This window comes from Uranotaenia lowii, chromosome 3, assembly GCF_029784155.1.
Source record: "Uranotaenia lowii strain MFRU-FL chromosome 3, ASM2978415v1, whole genome shotgun sequence".
NCBI classification, from domain to species: domain Eukaryota; kingdom Metazoa; phylum Arthropoda; class Insecta; order Diptera; family Culicidae; genus Uranotaenia; species Uranotaenia lowii.
The window spans coordinates 149,369,606-149,391,911 of NC_073693.1; the positions used below are offsets into that span (position 1 = coordinate 149,369,606).

The 22,306-nt window shown below is 33.2% G+C and overlaps 1 protein-coding gene across 1 annotated transcript in view; it reads left to right on the top strand.

Moving 5' to 3' along the window:
- LOC129758599 (putative uncharacterized protein DDB_G0282133) overlaps positions 1 to 22,306 on the top strand; it is a 509,097-nt gene that overhangs the window by 68,655 nt on the left and 418,136 nt on the right. The gene's annotated exons all lie outside the window — the stretch shown is intronic.

Here is a 22,306-nt window from a genome sequence, read left to right on the forward strand (position 1 = left end):
TTCAAATCTTGCAGGTGGCCAGTGAGATCAACGTCAAATGCCAAATCCTGAATCCAGTCGTCTGCTTGAAAATTGTCAACAGGTTCACCTTTCATTTCTCAAAATAATATTATTTCCTCTCGTAGCAAAAAAAAAAATCTTTTTTATATTTTGTGCCAGGAAAGCCAGCGTACTTCTATGTAGTAGGGAATTTTGTGATAATTTAAGACGGGGCTACGCGAGCCGCATTGACCAAGACCGCGGGCCGCATGCGGCCCGCAAACCCCCAGTGTGACATGCCTGGTATAAAGGATCTCAACAATGAAAATTTCTCACCGGATCTACCGTTTACCAAAACCAAATTTGGTCTTGTTGTATAGTAATTGAACTAACTCGAAGTGTCAAAAATAAGATTTAATTTAGATTCATGAATTTCATTTACATCTGAGGAAATTTAAGACTTTATGAAAAGCTCGTATTCTTTCATCAACCGCTTTCAACTAAACTAATCTCGCGGAAGATAATTTTTGGTGCTGAAGCGATTGCTTTCCAATTCATGTGTCATTGTTACACTTTGCTTCCAAGCAACCCTCTTGAGCATACTCAAAAATCGTTTAAAACAAATGGGAAATCGATAAAGCGAATGAACAGTACACACATGCCATAATATAGGCTTCCCATGTCAATTTACGGCTGTTCTGAGGGGGAAGTTCCAACATTTCCCAGAGTGTGCCAAACTGTAAATCTTAAAGGCATTTGAAAATCTTCATCGAAGAAAGAATGGCAAAAAGTTGGGTACTTGGAAAATGATTGCCCGCCACCCAACTTCCATGGACACAAATCCTAATGGAAACATTAGTGTGGCCACAGCCTGACGAATCTAATTTACGCCTACGCACATCTTGAAAGAAGATTGGAAGTTTCGGTGAATTTAGCTCTGTGTTTCGTTGCTGCATCCATCTGGGAGGGGTGAATTTCTAGGTTTTTTCACCCTCTAAAGTAAAGGAGGAAAAGTTTACAAGTGGGAAAATGCATTAGTCCCGCAGGATGAAATCAATATTTGTGCCGATAGTTTTCTTGCACAGAATGATTTGAGCGAGGGGAAAAGTAATTAGATATGCTTTTTATTAGGAGGATGTGTGTGACTCACATGTCGAGTTGCTTTCCAAACAGACATGCATTTGTTTGAAAACAAAAATGATCGGTTTCTGGACAAATATTTGATTGATGTAATTGGTTTACATGTTTGTAGATCATTGAACCTATTGAATTTCGGTAGTGAACATTTGATGAGGCTAATTTTGAATAACTAACTATAGTAATATCATGAAGAGATTAACCACCGTAATTTTTGTTTGTTACTTTGATTTATCGGCCTAGCGGTGAAAAGTGATGTCCTTTTTAGTAGGGACATCTAGAGATTATGAAATTTTTATATAGATGGATAGAAGGTTAGAGGAAATGAAAGATGGTGAAAATGAGCGGGTAGAATTTGTCTAGAAGCATTACCATCACATACCAAATTTTTGTTCCTCACGAGCCTACTACTATGAAGTGGTAGATACAGATAGAGTTGCATCTACCACCACACATTAGTAGACTTAGCGTGGTCCGCCCCACAAGCGAGAACTTGTAGTTCGTCCGCACTACAAGTTCTCGCTTGTGGGGCGGACCACGCTAAGCCTACTAATGTGTGGTGGTAGATGCAACTCTATCTGTATCTACCACTTCATAGTAGTAGGCTCGTGAGGAACAAAAATTTGGTATGTGATGGTAATGCTTCTAGACAAATTCTACCCGCTCATTTTCACCATCTTTCATTTCCTCTAACCTTCTATCCATCTATATAAAAATTTCATAATCTCTAGATGTCCCTACTAAAAAGGACATCACTTTTCACCGCTAGGCCGATAAATCAAAGTAACATATAGTAATATCATTTTTTATTTGTAGAGGCCACTTCATCTTTACCTCAATCGTATTTTTCTAAGCATTTATTAGGATGGTCGAAGGAGGAACGGACTCCAGGGGAGAGGGGGGAGTAAGGGAGTGTGAAGATAACAATTTTTTAAGCTTGATCCATACAAAAATTCCTTGAATCATCAAGTTATAAGGAAACTCAAGATAATTCGAAAAGGGAAGCAAGGAATAGGGGATGGGGCTTAGGATTAATGATTGAAAATGAAGGGTATAGGAAAGGTAAAGGATGGATTTGGGAAGATACTTTACTATCCTACTCCAGGTTGCACATGGTAGAAGTTTAAATTTTATGTTTGTTGAAAAAAATATAATTCGAATGATTCCTGTCAATTAACGGGTCAAATGTGAAATTGTAATAATGTATTTATCTAAAAATTGATGTAACAATCATTAAAAATATTTTTCAAAGGCGATGAAAGTATAAGAAAAACATTAGATATCAAAGAAATAAAGAACATAAGTCGTAAATATAATGAATTTTTCCAAGATACATCGGCTCACCGACAGAACTTGAATACGCAATTTCTGCTTCAGTACAACGGCGCGTTAGCCAATTACACCACGGTGAACGTGACAAAATGGGCTCCAGTATGCGTACATGTCGAGTTCTGTCGGTCGACCCCTGAACCTTCCATCGATAATCCATGTATATCTGGCATGTGTTCTTTGCTCACTATTGATCTCTCTATCTCTTACGGTCATATGAAGAAGCCGGCAAACGCGCCGTTGTACAGAAGCGGAAATTGCGGGTGCAAGTTCTGTCGGTGAGCCGTTGTGTTTATTTCGAAAAATTATTAATATTCACGGCTTTTTTAAAAGGAGTTATTGGTTCACTTTGGTGTTTTCAGAACAAAGTTGCATCATAAATTCGGATATACAACGGTATTTTTTGCAAAATATTCGGTGATGCAGACGATACTTTTAAACATCATGCAAAGCTTATTTACAATTTTTCTTGTTTAAGGTTTTTAAATATGTTATTCGAAAATCTGATAAAATTTCAATGCTTTTTTATGTGTTTTTTATAATTGAATGAAAAATCGATTCACATTGTTAATTTAAAATCAACCTTTTTTGCAGTTATATATTTGGCTCTGAGGGCCTCTTTTTCATTTTTGTACTGAAAATTTTACTTGGAAATCAATTCTTCATGGGGGGGTTAACCCCCTAAACCCCCTCCCCCCCGTTTACACGATCGTGTCGAGCACAAAAAATCATCGATTGATGAACAGGAAAGCGGCCGGTTAGTGTAATATTTAAACAATACTTGATATTTTGGAATTATTTCAACAAAACGTCCATATATTGACTAAAACTGGTTATTGATTTAGCTCTAAAATATGTACGTCTGATCACCGATAGAGTATTGTAATCTATTTTTTTTTAAATCGGGTTAGGTATATCAGGTCAGAAACAATCATTTAAGTTATTTGTTTTGAATGAATGGGATATTGAATAAGTTGATTCGAAACAAAGTATGATTTCTACAAAAAAAGCACCTTTGAACTTTGAAACTTTTTTTTATTTTTCATACATTATAGTATTTTTTTATTTTCCGAATTTTTGTTAGCAAATTTTGCTCTAGAAAATACAACTACAAAAATTAAATCTTCTGACCATTCTTTCTCAAAACCATTACTAAAAACCATGCTTTTCCATAATAAAAACTAGACGAAACGAGTTTGATTTAACAAATTACTAAGGCAAGAATCCTCAGCCGCAATACAATATCAAATTTGGAACAACTTCCTTCTGGAACGGAAAAATAGCTAAAACATAGTTGCATATAATTGAAAGACTAACTTTTGATCACTTTTTTGGCCATAAATCTGTATTCGTTTTACGACCAAAGTCGGGTAATAGTTGATTATGAGGTGACTTTAGTGTCACTCGATATGGTATCATCAGGTACCGACATTCGATTTATCGCAAACCTAATTAGCACACAATTTTATGACAGCCGATATGCTAATGAAGCGGTCGCTTTTATGGGAGCTCTCAAAATATCACGCAATAATTATAGTTACTAAGTCACTTGCGCCCGGTTCAGGTTCAAGTTGTCACCCCTCGTTGCGGCGAATGTTTAACTCGACCGCATCATTTGCATGGAAGTAAATTTTCAAACTTGTTGCCATTTTTTCCTAACGATGCCCAGCTTATTACGCCATAACAGGTTAGAACTGTCAGCTCATCTGAAGTGTGCGCTCCTAAATGGCGCCATGCTAAATTGGAACTATTCTAAACACGCCCGAAGCTAGACGTCATTTCACGTCTATGTACAGTTTGAAGGAAATGTTACGGTGTTATGAGATATGAATGCTTTTTCAAATTTGGAAAGTCGTTAGTTTTGTAAAGCTCTAATCCTTAAACGAAACTTCAAAGATTTGTCATACCCGTAATCGATGTTGACACAAAATGGATCACTATGTATGCAAATTCTTCGTTCTAGAACCCCTTCAGGACCGACTGATATAATTTATATGGCTCGATTATAATCACTACCCTTTGATGATTGGCGACCGTACAGTCCTTCAGAGCCCGGCTAAAACAATCTTAATCGGCGATGACGTGGTGAGAAAATGGCGCTGTAATGTTCCATAGGTGTTAATTAAAGGCGGTATCAATCTCTCATCGAAGTGTGGCCGCGGGCCGGCTGCCAGTTGACACAAAAGATGGAGTGCAAAATAAAAAAAAATGCTCAATAGTTTTGGCCAGATCTGTGCCCATAAATTGTGACCGCAATAAATACTAACCTGAGATGGCCTTTGGCCGTTTTTAGTCGCTGTCATTGATACGGGCGGGTGTGATTAGAATAATGATTTTCGATTACAGATGAGCTTCTCGACTGATGAAACTGGGTGGCCAGCTAACTGTTGCAAAATAGAGTAGGTACAGCGGCAGTAACGCTAAACGAAATTTTAAATTTTATAAAAAAAAAATAAATTTGAAGACAGAGGAATTTCGGAATAAGAGATAATTTTTATAATAGATCGTGCACCCTAAAATTTGAAATCTGATAATCAAATCAAAGTTGTTCAAGCAGATTTAACAATCAGGTCATTTTTTCCACGGAGAAAAATAAAACAAATTGTACACTATGGTAATCCAAATGTTCCAGAATCAAAATATTGGCACTCAAATAGTTCCTAGGCCTGCCAGAAGGCCCCATGTCAAACACCTTTTCACTTAAAATGTCAAAGTCCGAAATAAGTCGGTTCTAGAAATTAAAACAGCTTTAACTCGCCAACCACTGATCCAAGTGCCCTACGCTTCACCTTGTTGAATATTGTAACTTCGCCCATGTTTTTCAATGGTTTAAGATTTAACTAATCGTTTAAAATTGGCTAAAAAAGCTATTTGAATATTATTTTTGAAAATTTAACAGTCGATACATAAATTCCAAAAAAAAGTGCTAAAGAATTATATTTGAAGCCAAAAATGTTTATACATTTTCATCACCACCTTCCGTTTTCAATGCAATATCTCTTTTATCAATTTATACATATCCATACAAAAGAATGAAATAGAATAGAATGTAGGATATAGACGTTTTTATGAGCCAAAAGTTAATAGAGTTCAAAGATCATTGATCTTATGATACATGTCAATAAAGAAATAAATAAATAAATTTCACTGCCCCCAAACCCTTCATATTGATCCTTTTATCAAAAAAGCTTACTTTTGATTGGGCAAATCTTAAACGACCCTCAAACGCCGTGAAGTGGAAAATTTTTTGAAAAAAGGTTATTTCCATTTAAAAAATTATAATTAATTCTGGCAATACTGTAAAAATTGTACAACTCCATTTAAGTCGGGATTTTGAGCTCAGGGACTCTGTTCGCTTTAAAAGTTTCGTAAAAATGACACAGTCAATGAATTTTGAGATATGGATTTTTTTTTTTTTTTTTTAGAAATCAGATCCGAAATTAAACATATTAATAGAAATTTTGTAAAGTTACAAATTATGTAAAATCGTTGCTCGTTGTCATCTCTAATTGATTTTTGTTTCATCGTTACTAATTAACTTTTATTCCAATTTAGTTTATGATTGGAACATTGTCATCCAATTACAAGTTTCAAGAGAGTATGAAGCGAAATATCAGATCTTGTTTGAACTTGCTACAAGAGCAACTTTATTGTTTTTTTGTGCTCTTAGATGAGTTTCGGATCTTGGAAGCCAAGCCTTGGCACAATATAGGTAGATGAAAAGGTAAACCTCAATCGAAAGAGTCGTGTCAAGGATCAAAAACAGTTATGAAATTTCGAACGATATGTATAGGATTTGATACAAAATTACAATTTAAAGAATATTGAGGGGTCATATTGTTCCAATAAGTAATCAGTCGCATTCTTGGAAATATATTGTGTTGCAATTAGTAAAATGTAGTAAATGTTTTCAATATTCTGACTATGAGACAGTTTCTATATGGAAATTTTGCAGAATTTTTGCAGAATATTCAAATTTCGGATAGAATTTTTCAAATGTAGGTGTAGAAAATGCTAAAAAAAAACACTTGTAGCTACTTGTAATGAATGCAACTTAATTTGAGATTCTACAGAAGAAAAATTTTTCAGTTATAAGGAATTTGACGAAAAGAAAAATTTAAAAAAGGTAGTTTTTCTTGAAAACAATTATATTTAAAATTTTGCATACATTTCTGTGAAATTTCTATAAATATTTTGTTTGCCCTACTAATACATTTGTAAGAAACGAATTATTATACCTATTATACCTATTAAAATATGGAGCAAGGAGGGGCGAGGAAAAAGAAACGAAAACACTAGCTGCCTGCGTGCGGTTGCTGTGCAATAATAGCAACAGCAGAAAAACCTCGGGTATTCGATCCAGGCACAAACGAGGAGACTCGGGTTTGCTGTGCCTTTTGAATTCGGTTTCTTCAAGAATGTAACAGGAGATGAGTGAGAGACATTCGTTTGGTTTTTTGGATTCGCTGCCTCGAATGTAAATTGCTTCGTGAAGGCGGGCCATGTTGAGAGCGTATGCATCATCGGTTTTGTCGTTTTCGCTGCCTCAAAGCAACCTTTGCTTCCGAGTAAAGCGTTGAGCGAGAGAAGGTAGATCAATTCATTCTCAACCAAATACAACCACTGCAACTGGTAGGTACTATAAATTTGAAAAATCGAATTAATCTATCCAACGAGCTTAAATCAATATTAATGCTTCCACTACAATTGTAACATAAGATTAAATAAAATCGATTCTCACTTACGCCAAATTAGCCTTAATATAAATCCACCGATTACTATTGTTTGTGTCTTGTATCAGATGAATTAGCTGACGCTAGTCTGGGAACTCTGAATCGAGCAGGACGCGGTTTTCATAATAGGAATTTTAAAATCATTTTTTGGGTGTTTGAATTGTGAATATTTACATTTAAAGTAGATCGTGAATAAGTGAAGTGTTTGTGCACGTTAATATCATGGAGGTTAAGGTAAAAGTGTCACCGGATGCAGGTAAATTGATTTTTTTTCCTAAGATTAGCAAGCTTGGTTGTATGATGACGCATCATTAGTTTCGGCCATCATAGAAAACCTCAGAATAAATCGAATGGAGATGGCGTTCACAAACCTTACCGAAGATTCAAACATCTGGCGTTACCGTTACTAAGTGTTACATTTTGAAATTATTTAGCTATTTTTTAACGACATCTGGTGAGTAAATTTTATTTTCATAGAGGCGACATCTGATGAGTGATTTTTGAGCGCTGCTAAGGATTTTCAAAGATTTTTTAATTTTTTATTCTTTTTTGTACGGGATTGTCATCCTCTGCGATGATTCATCCCTCTTTGGTTATCCTATGTCCTATGTGAATAATGTTTTGTCTTTTGAAATGAAATATGTTAATGTTTTGGTACAAAGAGTTCGAAAAACATGATAAATTAATTCGATAACAGTATCAGAAAGTTAAGTTTGCTTCTTATTACTAGAAAGATTTTTTACCTCGGAAGAATGTCTAGAAACCTTGTCTTTAGTTATTAATTTTTTTTCTGTGTTATGAATGTTTTTAGTTTACCATTTAATTAGAACTTGATGAGAAAACTGCAAAGAAATCTTTCCACTTTAGGAATTAGTATTTTTATTGTTTACTTTCATCTCCGTTTTTTAAATTTAGTGCAAAAATCGTAAATATAAAATATTCAATTCTAGGATTAGTTTTTTGACAGCTTAATGCTTTGCAGTAAGTCACGAAATTTTTCACTGTGAAGCATTGGAAACATTTCAATAGAAATAATTTAATACAAACTACAAACGACATTTTTTTTTAATATAAAATTTACGTTTAAACAGTATGTTATGATAGAGAAATTGCAGGAAAGTAACTGATCCTATTTATTTAAAACTACTTTAGTGGATCGTTGTATAATTACTTCATCTTTTGTCTCATTTTGTTCATCAGGTTTTCTCCCCCTTGATTATGAACAATGGTATTACTAATAGTGAGTTTTTTAAACCCTCATCATACTTCTATACATTCATTGTCGTATATCAACTAATTTTTCAACATAAATACCTATTTAATAATATTTAATAGTATTCTTACATAAATTTTCAGCAATTTCGTTGCTCATCGTCAATTGTTCTGTATAGTGGTTCTGATCATGTTTCCATCCTGGAGGTTGTATTTTTCATAACATTTTTGTAATTACTTTTTTTTTCAGCATCAGCACTTCAAATAACACTAGAATAAAAAATAAGAGTTTTTGAAGCATCGTGCGTCAACCGAACCAGTTGAAAGTTTTGAAAATTTTATGTGGTTGTATAATACTGTTTTCATTTTGTTTTTTTTTTATTAAATTGACTAATTAATCTTTTATACTACTACTTTTTTGAAGATTTTCAAACTTTTATTATGTTTTGTTTTTCTTATTTCAAAAAAAAAAAATGCCTGACTCTATCATAATTATTATTTATTGAAATTGTCCGTTTATATATTCATATCTAATAAATACTATCTATACATACTTATCCATATTTATATATTAAGAATTAAGTACATTTGTAAAGAATACCAACAAATGTTATTAAAATTTATACGTCCACATTATGTTATGTTTGCGAATAGGTCAAATTGGATTTTAAATTAATTTTTTTTAAAGCTTCTAACAACAATGAAAAATATGGAAAGTTTTTATGTACAGGTTTCCTCGAAGTTTAATAACAATAATAATAGTGTGTTTTCTACTTACATTCATTCAACTTTACTTATCAAAAAGCGCCATGTTTTAATGTAAATCTCAGATTTCAGTTCTCACCGTGAAAATCATCGAATTCTTCAACACAGAAATTTCTTGAATTTAACTGTAGTTTTATTGAGTTCATCATACGAATTTCAAAACCTCTGCTATAAAACTTCAAATTCACTTGTTCATAATCATTGACATTGATCGTATCCAACCAATGAAAATAACATTTTACCCTTGTACTTATTTATTTTTTCAGAGACAGAAGGAACATATGATCACTTTAACATGTTTATGATATATTCTATTTTATTTAGTTTTACTACATTGTTTTACATCATGTCATATTATTTTTGATTGTTTCAAACTATTTCATACTACCATTTTATTATTTGATTTTACATTATATTATTTTATACTTATTCATACTGTTTTGATTTATTTATTTATTTATTTTTTTTATTGTTGAATCGAAAAATTTCATATCATTCAGATTAATTTCATGTATAAAATATAATATACTCATTTTCATAGTTATTTTTATAGTCATATCATATATTTACATCACTGTATTAACCATATAACAATTTTCAGCATCACTGTATCTCATGTTCCTGTCTAGGCCGAGGCAACAGAATAATAAAATTCATATTAATATGTTTAAATATTTTCTATAGCCTATCTCCAGCGAATGATCTTTGAAAACACTTTTTAATTTGTTTAGATTTTTTTTTTTATTTTTGTTAAGAAATGTTTTATATTTATTTACATTATCGTTACGTTATCAGAATTGAATCTTTCCTTTGCTGCAGCGTAATCATTGTTTTTTTAATGTATGCATTAACTGAATTTTTACGTTTTTCAGGAAAACAATAAATGAATCTTATTATTTATATTATATTCTTATTTCACAATATATTATATTATGTAAACTTATATTGATTTCTATAATTTTATAATGTTATATTCATTGTATTGTATTGTATTATATTATTTTATAAAAATGGTATTTAATAAACGAAAAAATGGTTTGGGGCATCAGGGTATCCTCGTTTTGCAAAAGGAGCAGGTAGCGGTATGTGCTCGTTACCCGTTTCGAATACTGGGCGTTTCTCAATTTATGTCAAGGGAATTTGGCATGAGTGAGAAAAAGATCGTATTTGATTACTTTTTGTAGAATAAGGACGCACTCTCTTTTCGGAAGCCTTGGGGGCGGGATTATAATTTACATGCTATTTTGGTTAGTCAACCATATGGTAATAGTTTCTCGAGACTACTCCACTTATACCCTGGATACCGTAAGTGCCTCTGCTTGCGATTCTATTCCTTTAAAAGTCTCATTGAGAGGCTATAACTGTGTTGCATGGTAGCCAATATGGACGCGTGGGTTATTTTCTTGGCCATAACCGCGGCGCTGCCGCAAACCCAAGGTGGATTCATACATACATACATACATACATGTATCAAATGAATTAGCTGAATGAATTGCTATAATTAAGATTTTTGTGATGACTAATAAAAATTCGAAATTAAATAAGATTTCTCAAATTAAAGAAAAAGTGATGAAAATGTATTCGTACGGCATCCCTGATCAACAATTTTTGCGACTGTACCACAGAGGTGCCAGTTGGTATTGTCAAAAAACAGGATTTGATTTATTTTTCAGGACATCACTGGATTGCATAAACAAAACCTAAACAGACGCCCTAATAAATGCAACAAAAGTGGGCATCTTCTTGGTTGGACTCAGGGGTGTCAGATGTCCTGATTTATCAGGATTTGTCCAGATTTTCGAGAGGCTGTCCTCATTTTTCCAAAAAGGCTTGAATTGTTCTGATTTTTGAAAAAATGGCCTTTAAAATGTGCTGATTTGTCCTGACTTTTAAAAAATATCTAAATAATAACTAAGTTTATTACAAAATGATGAGAACATCAAACAAATCTTTAGTAAAATAGTTAACCAATGATTTTAAATGATGTTTTTCGTTATTAACTGCAGACCAACCAAGGTTCTTCTCGCTTCAGTTGCATAATTCGAGGCGTTTTCAGAACCTATATTTTACCTAAGTCTAAGGCGTACTGCATGTTATTTTAACCTATTTAGTGGTATCCTGAAAAACCCCGATTAATATCGATTAATAAACCATATAAATATCTATATGTTAGGATAGAGGAATAACAATTTTCATGAAAAAAACAACGCGCTATCATAGATATAACCCAGCTCACGTAATATTTTGGCGAACCTGTTTATACATCCTTTGCTATTCTCTTATTTCTAGCTTTTGTTATAAGCTCGCATTCATTTGCAACTATGTTTTTATGTTGAATAAAGAGTCAAATTGATTATTTTGAGTTTGTTTGCGGAGTAGTAGCGAAAAATTGTTCCGGAGTAAAAGGTGTATATCCATGTGATGGCAGTTCAGGTTTTAGAATGTTTATAGAACCTTTACTCAAATTGAATTTTTAATGTTACGGAATATTATTTTCTCAAATGGTTTTAACCGATAAGTAGAGCAAATTTTGGCCTATCATGAGGTACTGAAAATGGTTTTTGTTTACTTTTGGAGATAAATCCTTTTCACGTGTTGGTACAGAAATGGGTTCAACTATTTTATTGCAGATTTATTCGATGTTCTCATAACTTAATTACAAATTCAATCTTTATTGCGATTATTTTTTTGAAATTCGGGACAATTCAGGACATTTTTAAAAACCTCTTTTTTTTCAAAAATTTGGACAATTCGAGAGTTTTTTTCTAAAACGGTCCAAACGGACAAACTCAGAAGAATCAGGAATCAGGACACCTGGCATCTGTAGCAAAGCTCCGAAAAACTCTCAGTGTAATACTTCCATTTCCGTCGCCAGATAGCGCTAATCATGTCTCCCGTTTTCTCGTTAAGTTTGTGTTGTACAACGTGTTGCCAGAGTAAATGATGTTTTTTTTTAATTTTTAATTTTGCGGATTTTTTATTCTAAAACAATAAAGTTATTTAAACTTCTATGTTTCAAACGTTAACAAGTAACAAGGTCTTAATCATAGATTAACTTAACTTTTTTTTTCAAGATTGTTCTTTTGCCTTATTTTTTTCAACTAATATATAAATTCTAAAAGGCACCGTTCCAATATGTCGTAACTCCTTTTTTATAAATATCAATGAAAGCAAGTTTAAAAATTGAAATTTATAAAAAAATTAATTAAATGTAATTTTTTTTATCTACGGCACTTCAGTCTTTTATTTTTAAGATGATATTATGTTTTATCCAACGTTTCAAAACTGGTTAGTCTCATCTTTAGGGAAAATATTGTCATATATTTCCCTGCAGATGAGACATCCAATTAACAGTCGATCGAAAATCTTATATAATAAAATATTTGGATGATTCTGTACACTTATTAGACAAAAAAGATTGTCAATTCGGCAAAATCAGTGTATGAAAAGGTTACCATTCAAGCGCTTTTTTTTTAAATCACTATGGTTTTTTGAAATACTTAAATGTTTATATTATTTTGTTGTTAAGTTGGGGTAAAATTCAACAAAATGTTTCGTTCTATGACTTTCTTCGCTTGTTATTTACACACAATGAAATGTAAAAGTTTTTCAATACACCTTTGTTAGCAATTATATTTCATTCCGTTTTATTTTGATATTTTAATCAACGTTAGTAAGTACATACAATGTTTATGATTTTGATTGGCTTTCAAGCACAAGGTCAACTGATGAACTAATTAAATATTAGTTTATCATTTAAACCACACTTTGGATGAAATGTTCTTTACATGGTTCTCAAAAAAAATATTATTAGAGAAAAGTATTCTTAGGTTAAGCCCTAAAATACATGGAGCACAGAGATATTCCTTTTGAACATAATAGTATCAAAAATAAAGCTGATAAAGTTATGGATTTGAAAATAAAAATAAATTATCTGTTCCTTAAAACGTAATTTATTGCCTTCAATCGTCCTTTAAAGCGAATTTCCATTGAATTCTCACCAAAGGAGTTGTAGCGCTTAAGCAAAGTTTTTTTGATTTTAATCTCACATATTTTTCAAGGGCTTCAATCTTGCACAAATCACCAACGTGATTGTGTAAAACTGAATTCAGCTTACATTCACAAGGTTGGAAAATTAGAGCCATAATTCAATACCACAATGGATGGCGTGGAAAACAGGTAGCCAGGTCAGCACAATAAAAATGTCTCACGAGTTGAGTCTAATTGACATGACTTTTCGAATGTTTCGAAGCCAGTCGACAGCAGAAACAGCAATAAATCACTAGATGCGGCGCAATATCTCTCGATTCAATGAATTGACTGCAATGTTGGAAAATCGGACCTTAGGGTGGAATGAATCAGTTAAAATAAAAGGTGCTACAAATTTTTGACTGAAATTAACCTTATTTCTCGAAGAAGGAGGGAAACCTTTAGTTCCGGGTAGCTTTTGAAAGAATTGACTGATAACATTGCATGGTTTTCCAACGACTCAATCTCCGATGAAGCTCAAAATAGAAGTCAGAAAATGTTGTGATCATCATTTCACTTTTGAGTCATTCATCAGATGAACGGAAAATGTTCCCACCCAAAGTAACCGAATAAAAGCAACAGAAAAGACAAGCATCCGAACTTGTATACGAAGTGCCGAAATCTTCCCAAACTTTTATTATCGAGGAGAAGGAGGAAGAAGATCGACCGCCCAGCATTCGGGTGGGTCCGAAAGTTGGAAAAAAAAAGGTTGCCAAACTATGCTGGTTAAGGGAGGATGGAAAACTTTATTTTCAATTAATTTGATTACGCTTTCACCCACTCCAGCAGCATACATTGCTTCGGATGGACCAAAACATGGACCCAGTCTGGGTGGTGGTTAAAAATCACTTTGAAGTTTTCCCCTTTTGCTGGGGTCAAATGATGCGAAAACGATCGCTCACCTTCCCGCGGTCTATTCAGATTACGAATTCGGATTAACCCCAACTAACATTTTTGTTTCTCGCCCGTGATTCAACAGCCAGCTAGCCAATTACAAAGTACGGTTCGGTCACTTCATTCATCTTTGCCCTGACCGAAGTGCCAGACCGAAAACAATTTGTGGTCTTTCGTGTCAAACCTATCCCAACAAAATAGCCGCGGGTCCAAAAATCCAATCAGGAGGTCTTAGCACAAGCTAGTCAACTCTAACAATCTACATAAAAGCACCGAGTGAGTAAACGCTTCACAAAAGCTGTGTGTAGATTGATGAACGAATTCCGCGATTGCCATCACCACAGTGGTCCGAAAAGGCTGAAAGTGGAACTTTTTTCGTAGCGCTTCTGTTTTTCACTTTATCTCTTAAGTGTCTTCAGAACATTTGCTTCTTCAAACATGGTTCATATTTTTAAATTATCAAAAGTTAGTCAAAGCCTACTATAAAAAAATTGAAAATTCTAACTTTTTTAGTTCAATACATAGAGCATTACTTTATACCACAAAGTTGTAGAATACAAGAAAATATGAAACTTTGTTGAATACACCAAAACTCTATCTCTTTTCAGAGCAGAATTATTAAGGTTTTATTTTAAAAGTTATTTAAAAGTTTGTTTTTTAAACTTAACTATAGTTAGATGAGAATTTACATGAGTAAAATGTTTTAAACATTTGTTGAGGCATTCAAATCCCACGTTTTGCACAAGATTGCAACATTCTACGACGTTTTCTAGCCAACTTATTGCATTTTTAAGTTTTATTTTTACTCAACTTCAAGAGCGTTTATTGCAAAAACGTGCAAGTGGATTTTCAAAACTAATAAACCACATTGAAGCTTGAACTTAGTGAAACAAATTGGTGTCGGCACCATTTGTCTCCACGCGCTTATATTTGAACACAACAAGCATAAGTTTGATGTGTTTTGCGTATTTCCATACAAAAGTTATTTTTAACTGCCTTCTGCCTTCGTTTTGCGTAGCATCTGCGTAGCCTGGAAATCAATTTTTTCATTTTTTGTATGGAAACACGTAAAACATATCAAATATATGCTTGTTGTGTTCGAATATGAGAGCGTGGAGACAAATGGTGCTAACACCAATTTGTTGCACTAAGTTCAAGCTTTAATTTGATTTATTAGTTTTGAAAATCCACTTGCACGTTTTTGCAATAAGCCCTCGTGAAGTTGACTAAAAATAAAACTTAAAAATACAATAAGTTGGCTGAAATACGTCGTAGAATGTTGCAATCTTGTGCAAAACGTGTGATTTGAATGTCTCAACAAATGTTTAGAACATTTTATTCATGTAAATCCTCATCTAACTATAGTTAAGTTTAAAAAACAAACTTTTAAATAACTTTTTAAAATAAAACCTTAATAACTCTGCTCTGAAAAGAGATAGAGTTTTGGTGTATTCAACAAAGTTTCATATTTTCTTGTATTCTACAACTTTGTGGTATAAAGTAATGCTCTATGTATTGAAATAAAAAAGTTAGAGTTTTCAATTTTTATATAGTAGGCTTTGACTAACTTTTGATAATTTCAAGTTATGAAGCATGTTTGAAGAAGCAAATGTTCTGAAGACACTTAAGAGATAAAATGAAAGACAGAGGCACTATGAAAAAAGTTCCACTTTTAGCCCTTTCGGACCACAGTGCACTGATGTCTTGTGCCGAAAGATGGCCATCCTGCGCCATTTGCGCGAGAAGGTTATCGTAATCATAATCAATGTGGTACACAGCTCCATCTTCATACAAAGTTGTCGTCGCGTCGCACGCAAGACGGAAGGCATCTCTTTCGATTTTTTTTTTTGCTTTTTTCATCGGTATAGGTGTACTTTAGCGCATCCAATCGAAGCTGCAGGAGTTTTCGATCTTCACTCGCCAAGATGCCGTCATAATCGACACGAACTGTTAACTGTTAAATTTTAAGACCATGTATACTGTCGTTTTACGCAAGTGTGTACCATGTACCTTTTGAGTAATTTTCACATTTTTGCAGGAAACGACATCTTTCGGTGGAAAATTTCCAATAAAAACACGAGTATTATACTTTGTTTTGATCTTATGCAAACTTTTGTCGTTTTTACGTAAAAATGTCACACTGGACAAAATTTTATAGAAAAGTGCTATCCAATGTCGATGACTCAGAAATAGTGAATGTGTTTTTATTTGAATGCTATATCCTTTTATTAAACAAAATATACTTTAAAAGATGGAATTCTTAATTAAAATCTTCAAAACAGACATTTTAAAAGAAGCAAAAGTTATAGCCATGTGAAAATTTTAAGTTGAAACTCGTATCCTTCTGCGTTCAGATTCTACGCAAAAATGTCACATAAAGCATTTCTGGCTATCACTTCCAGGTTTTTGTAGGAAATATTCCTTTTTTGGAAATTTTATTGTAAATTTGTCAATGATCGATGGAATCTGAATTTATCCGAGAAACTGAAAATACTGTATTCTTTTCAATTGCGTTTTTCTCAACTGGATGTTTTTTTTCACATGGCACAATCTTGCTTGGAACGGCAGTATATCGACTCTAAAGCATATTTTTAATCAGATTTTCTAAAGGCCCAAAGATCGGGGGGTATTCGGAAAATTTTAATCTTGACCGCTTAGTACCTAACCCTGCTTTTAGACGAAGTCTACTAAGACCGGCATAAAACCAAAGAAAATCATAATTTTTACTTAGCTTTTGCGCAGAATGATTTAAAATATGTAAATCTAAGAGCAAGTTCATTCGTGTTGGGAAAAGTGATAGAAATTTTGACACTTGTAGCACATTTTGGAAACTTTACCATGTAGAAACATTTTCAAGATCTGTGGCCTCCAAGATTTATTTACAACACGTGTTCTATTTTCGGATGCTGTGATGCAAAAAAAGATCAATTTCTATCACATACTACTGAAATATAAACAGTGTTGTGAAAAAAAATCAGCGCCCAAAGATCTTGAAAACATTGTTGCATGGTAAAATTTACAAAATGTGCTACAAGTTTCAAAATGTTTAACCACTTTTTCCCAACACGCGTGAACTTGCTCTAACAATTCATACTCATGAAAACTGTTAGACAAGCAGTTGTCAAAAGCTACAGCAAAGAAAATCTTTAAAACATTAAAATAAAACAATTTTTCGTAAAATCATCAATTTGGTAGTCTCTGATATCCTTAACCCTAATCCGCTCTTGAGTGGCAATATGACACTATTGGAAGTTTTAAGGCTTGTTACTTTTTTCAGGCACTTCAAAACAAAACAATTATTTCGGGGACCCCAAATAAATTCATGAAATCTTTCATTTTGCATCATAAGTTTTTAAGGACTCCCCCTGAAAGTCCAGAAAAAAAACTCCCTAATCAGAGCTTGAGTGACCCTTCTGAAGTGAAATATTTCTAAATCGTTTCCACTGCTATCATTAAGAAAATATCCATATAAACATTTTAATGTCAGTAAAAAATGTTCCGAAATTGTACACAGTTATATTCACTTGCTTCCTCGCAGTTCAACATCTATAATAAAAAAATATCCCTTACTGAAACTACCATAAGTCATATATGGTTTACTAAAAACATTTGTTAAGAATTCGTGAAAGCTGGAGTTGAAAGCTACTCGATGGAACATCTATAACTATTTCCACATATTTTTCAATTTTTTTTAGTTAAGTCTAAAAAACATAGTTTTCATTTCACCTCCTGTAAACATTTTTTTTTTTTTGAGATAGAAAAAAATGTTTTTATTATAGAAATGAACAGGGAATTGAATCTACTAGCTATTCGCGGTAGTTTTTTTGAAATTTGAAATATCATCGTTTTTTGTAATCTTACCAGAATTTGCACACAATTGCAATTGCATTCAGTGAATTTCCACTGTTTAGACAAATAAAAAGTATACCGTCAACTGGGGCAACATGCAACAATTTTCAACTTCAATAGCTTCTAAAAAACTTATGTTCACAGTTAATCGTATCCTTTATGCATTAAAAGTTTTAAGGATGCTGGGACATCAAATTGGCGTAGTTAAAAAAATTATTGGTTTCTTCAGTTATTAATAATTTTCTAAAAACATGCGATTTTCACCCTTCTTAGTAAATGGGGTAACTTGCAACAAACTTAGTTTTTAATAAAAAATCTTATGAACACGTACGAAAATTCATACTTTTTAATATATTTGCGATGTCTAAAAGACCATTACGCATGACAACACCAATTGCAGTAGTTTTTGGGTCTGCAAAAACAAATTTTCACATTTTTTCTGAAATTAAGGATGCTGCATACATTTAGGAGTTAAATAATACTACGAAAAATTCTAAAAGCTGAAATCATAAAAATAAATGTTTGGATGAATGAAATTTAAATGTTTACAAACGCGTGATTCAAAACATTCATATTCCAACACTTGGAAACGAGATTTACATGGTATTTCTTTGATTTGCATTTTGTTGCATTTAACCCCAGACACCTAACTGAATATTAAAAATATTCATTTAAAAAAATTGGGTGATTGTTCGAAAAATATTTTTACACTAACAATGTTGGTATAATATGAGGAAACCTGTAAAAAGTTTGTAGGTAATTTTATCAAGCCGATTCGTCATACTGGGTAAAGTTTTTTTCAGCATTAAAAAATGTTAAAATTTGTACATTTATTGCTCGATTTTTCAAATTTTACATAAAAAGAAAATTAAGACAACTAGCTTTAGATGCGAGAAATTATGTCATAATCATTTTGTTATCATTAAAAGATAACTTTATTACAATACATTAAATTAAAAATTGATTCAATGTAGTGTTATATAAATGTTGCATCGAACCCCGCTGTTGCATGATGCCCCGTTTGACGGTATTCAAAGGAAATCCAATTTAATTGACATTCTTAGGAAATAAATAAAATTCCGCTGTGATGTGTATGCCGCAAATACACTCCTTCTCTCAACACAAAAAACTCATGTTAAACTTCAGCTTTCATGAACTCTAAAGCAATATTTTTTCGAGTAAAACATATGTGACTAACGGTAGTCATAGTAAGGGATGTTTTTTCAGATATTTATTGCAAAAAAGTAAGTGAAAATAACTGTATAAAATGCTCGACACTGACATTAAAATGTTTCTATTGATGTATGTTTTGAAATTTTTTTAACGTAGTAACGCAAAGTTATAACTTTTTAGGCGAGAAGTGTCAAATTGACACTCCAGGGACTATAACGGGTATAAAAATTAGGAACGGATGATTTGTTTTTCGATCTGAAAAGAGATTGGCAAATTAATTGAAAAGTTACAACCATTCTGAATTGATTGCTTGAAAGTTTTTCGAAATCATTATCCAAAGCTTTTGGGGTTATAGAGGGTTAAAATACTCAAACATCTACATATATTCAGCTTAATTTTTACATCTATGAATATCAAGTATTGTGCTTTAATATGAGTGTCTGAGTGGAAGATTTTCATAGTTTTTAACGACTTGATTGAAAATTATTTAGGTTAAAGCTTATAAATTTATTTATTTATTTATTTAACAATCTTTGCAGATGCTTCAAATTATTTACAGAGATTAAACTAACTTATCCTAGATTTAAACACAGATTTCGACAAATTAAAATCAAATTCACTAGCAATTTCGTTAAATTTTGCACAACATACATCTAAAGGATTGTTCTGACCATATAGAGTTCGTCGGTGAGAAAGTCTTAACAATTCCTGCGACCGGGTCGTTCTTAAAGGAGCATTAAACGGCAGGAGCGACAACAATTCCGGACAATCCACGTTATTCTGAATGATGTCGAAAATGAAGAGGCGTTGTAGGAAAACGCGCCTTGATTCCAGCGTCGGTAGATTTAGTAGTAAGCACCGTTGTTCGTAAGGCGGGAGCTCAAATCCGTTGTTCCATGGTAGCTGACGTAATGCGTATCTGACGAAGCATCGTTGTACTTTCTCGATTTTCTTTGATTGTACCGCCTGATATGGTGCCCAAATTTGCACTCCAAATTCTAGAATGCTGCGCACAAGAGCACAATACAACGATTTCAGACTATAGAAATCACTGAAATACTGCGTGTTCCGTCGTATGAAGCCAAGAACCGAAAAACCTTTGGCTACTGTCGTGGAAATATGCTGAGAAAAACTGAGCTTGCTGTCCAAAGTAATACCAAGGTCCTTGACGACCGATGTGCGATTCAGGATAGTCGTTGACATGTTGTACTCAAAACTAATAGGCCTTCGTTGTCGAGTGAACGTAATGGTAGTACATTTGGTTATGTTGGGAGCCATACCGTTCTGATTACACCAAGTGAGAAGACAGTCAATGTCCTTTTGGAGAGCGCAGCAATCGACTAACGAGGAGATTGTTCGGAAAATTTTGAGATCATCGGCGTACATCAGTTTTTCCGACTCAAGAATAGTATTCAAATCGTTGATGAAGAGGAGAAATATCAGAGGTCCCAGATGACTCCCCTGGGGCACTCCCGAGGTTATTTGAAACGGAGACGAGTTAACAGAGCCCAGTCGTACGAAAGCAGTTCGACCTACGAGGTACGAGTTAATCCAGTTGCAGAGCCAGTCCGGAAACCCCAATCGCCGCATTTTTTCTACAGCCAAATCATGCGGTACCTTATCGAAGGCTTTACTCAGGTCTACATATACGGCATCGACTTGTTTACGTTTATCTAGCCTGCCAACTAATTTCGAAACGTACGTCATGAGGTTGGTGGTCGTTGATCTACGTTTCATGAACCCATGTTGATCTTCAGAGATGGTATGTTGCACAGTTTGATACAACACATCGTAAACGAGGCTCTCAAAAACTTTCGGAAAACAGCTCAGAATTGAAATTCCTCGATAATTTTCTGCTCTATTCATGTTTCCTGCTTTATGAATTGGGGTTATCGAGGCAATTTTCCAGGTCCCAGGAAATACAGCCTCCTCCAACGATTTGTTGAAGATGATCGAAATTGGTGCGGAAAGAGAAGCAGCACATTTTTTAACCAAGAGTGTTGGAATGCCGTCCGGTCCAGGTCCTTTCGATTCATCGATAGAATTTATTTTTCAAACCTTTATCAATACCATAAGTAAAAAATTTAATTTCAATAACAAGTATTTTTGGTGTGACGCAGAAAATTCTTCGAGCGATTCCTGCTTTTTGAAAAATCAGTTTTTCAAATTTCTAACCTATAGGGTAATTACCTAGATTTCTACAGTTTTTGCTTGTTTTGTCAGAAAAACCATGTAAATCAATTAATTGCCTAAAGTTTTTCATCTCAAATATGATTGGTTCTATGAATCAGACTTTATGCTTCATTCTCTACCTTTTACATTGATCAAAAGTCAGAAAGCAAAGATTTTATTATCCTTTTACTTAAACCTCTCGATAATCTAGTTTTCGACATTCAGTTTTAGTTTTCGACACAAAAAGTTTTAGTTTTTGACCAGAACATTTGCACCTCCTTTGTTAGCACAGGAATATGAATATTTGAATATTAGAATTGCTTGTCTACTTCACGGCGTTTTTTACACCATGGAAACAGTATAAACATACCCAGGAAGATGGATGTCGAAAGATAGGTTATTGGGTGAATTTTCGACTCTAGTTTTCGGCAGCCTAAAAAACAGTTGAAATTTCTTAAAATGTTAGCAAAAATATGAAATAAATCACCGAAAAGATTGATTTCAGAACCTTATCTATCCATTGATTCCTTTTATGTTGCTTTCAATCGAATAAAATGGGAAGTTTTTCCATGATTCAAAATCATTCTTATTTGGTCGATTGCATTGGATTTCACAGGTGATTTAGAATGTTACTTTCGAATTATTGATTTACTACTTTTAAACAACTTATTTAGAAGAATTTTTATATTCAACGTATACTAAACTGGGAGAGCAAAAATAGAAAAATATGAACATAGATAGCTTGAGTCACCAAATAGAAAGATAAGCCTTTTATTAAAATATTGTCGAAAACTAGCTCCTGTCGAAATCTAGAGTATCTACCTGCTGTTTTTACCTACTACGCGTGTCCTTGACATCAAAAACTTAGAAAGTGACATAAGTAGTGAAAAATGCAGATAAAAATGATCAATTTTTAAACTTTTGTCCACGGGTTAACGAACTGTGCAGAGTTCATCTGGACATACATTGAAATTATTCTCTCGGGTATTTTTGATTATCATCGCCATTTCTCTGATGGTTGAATCTGGCAATAA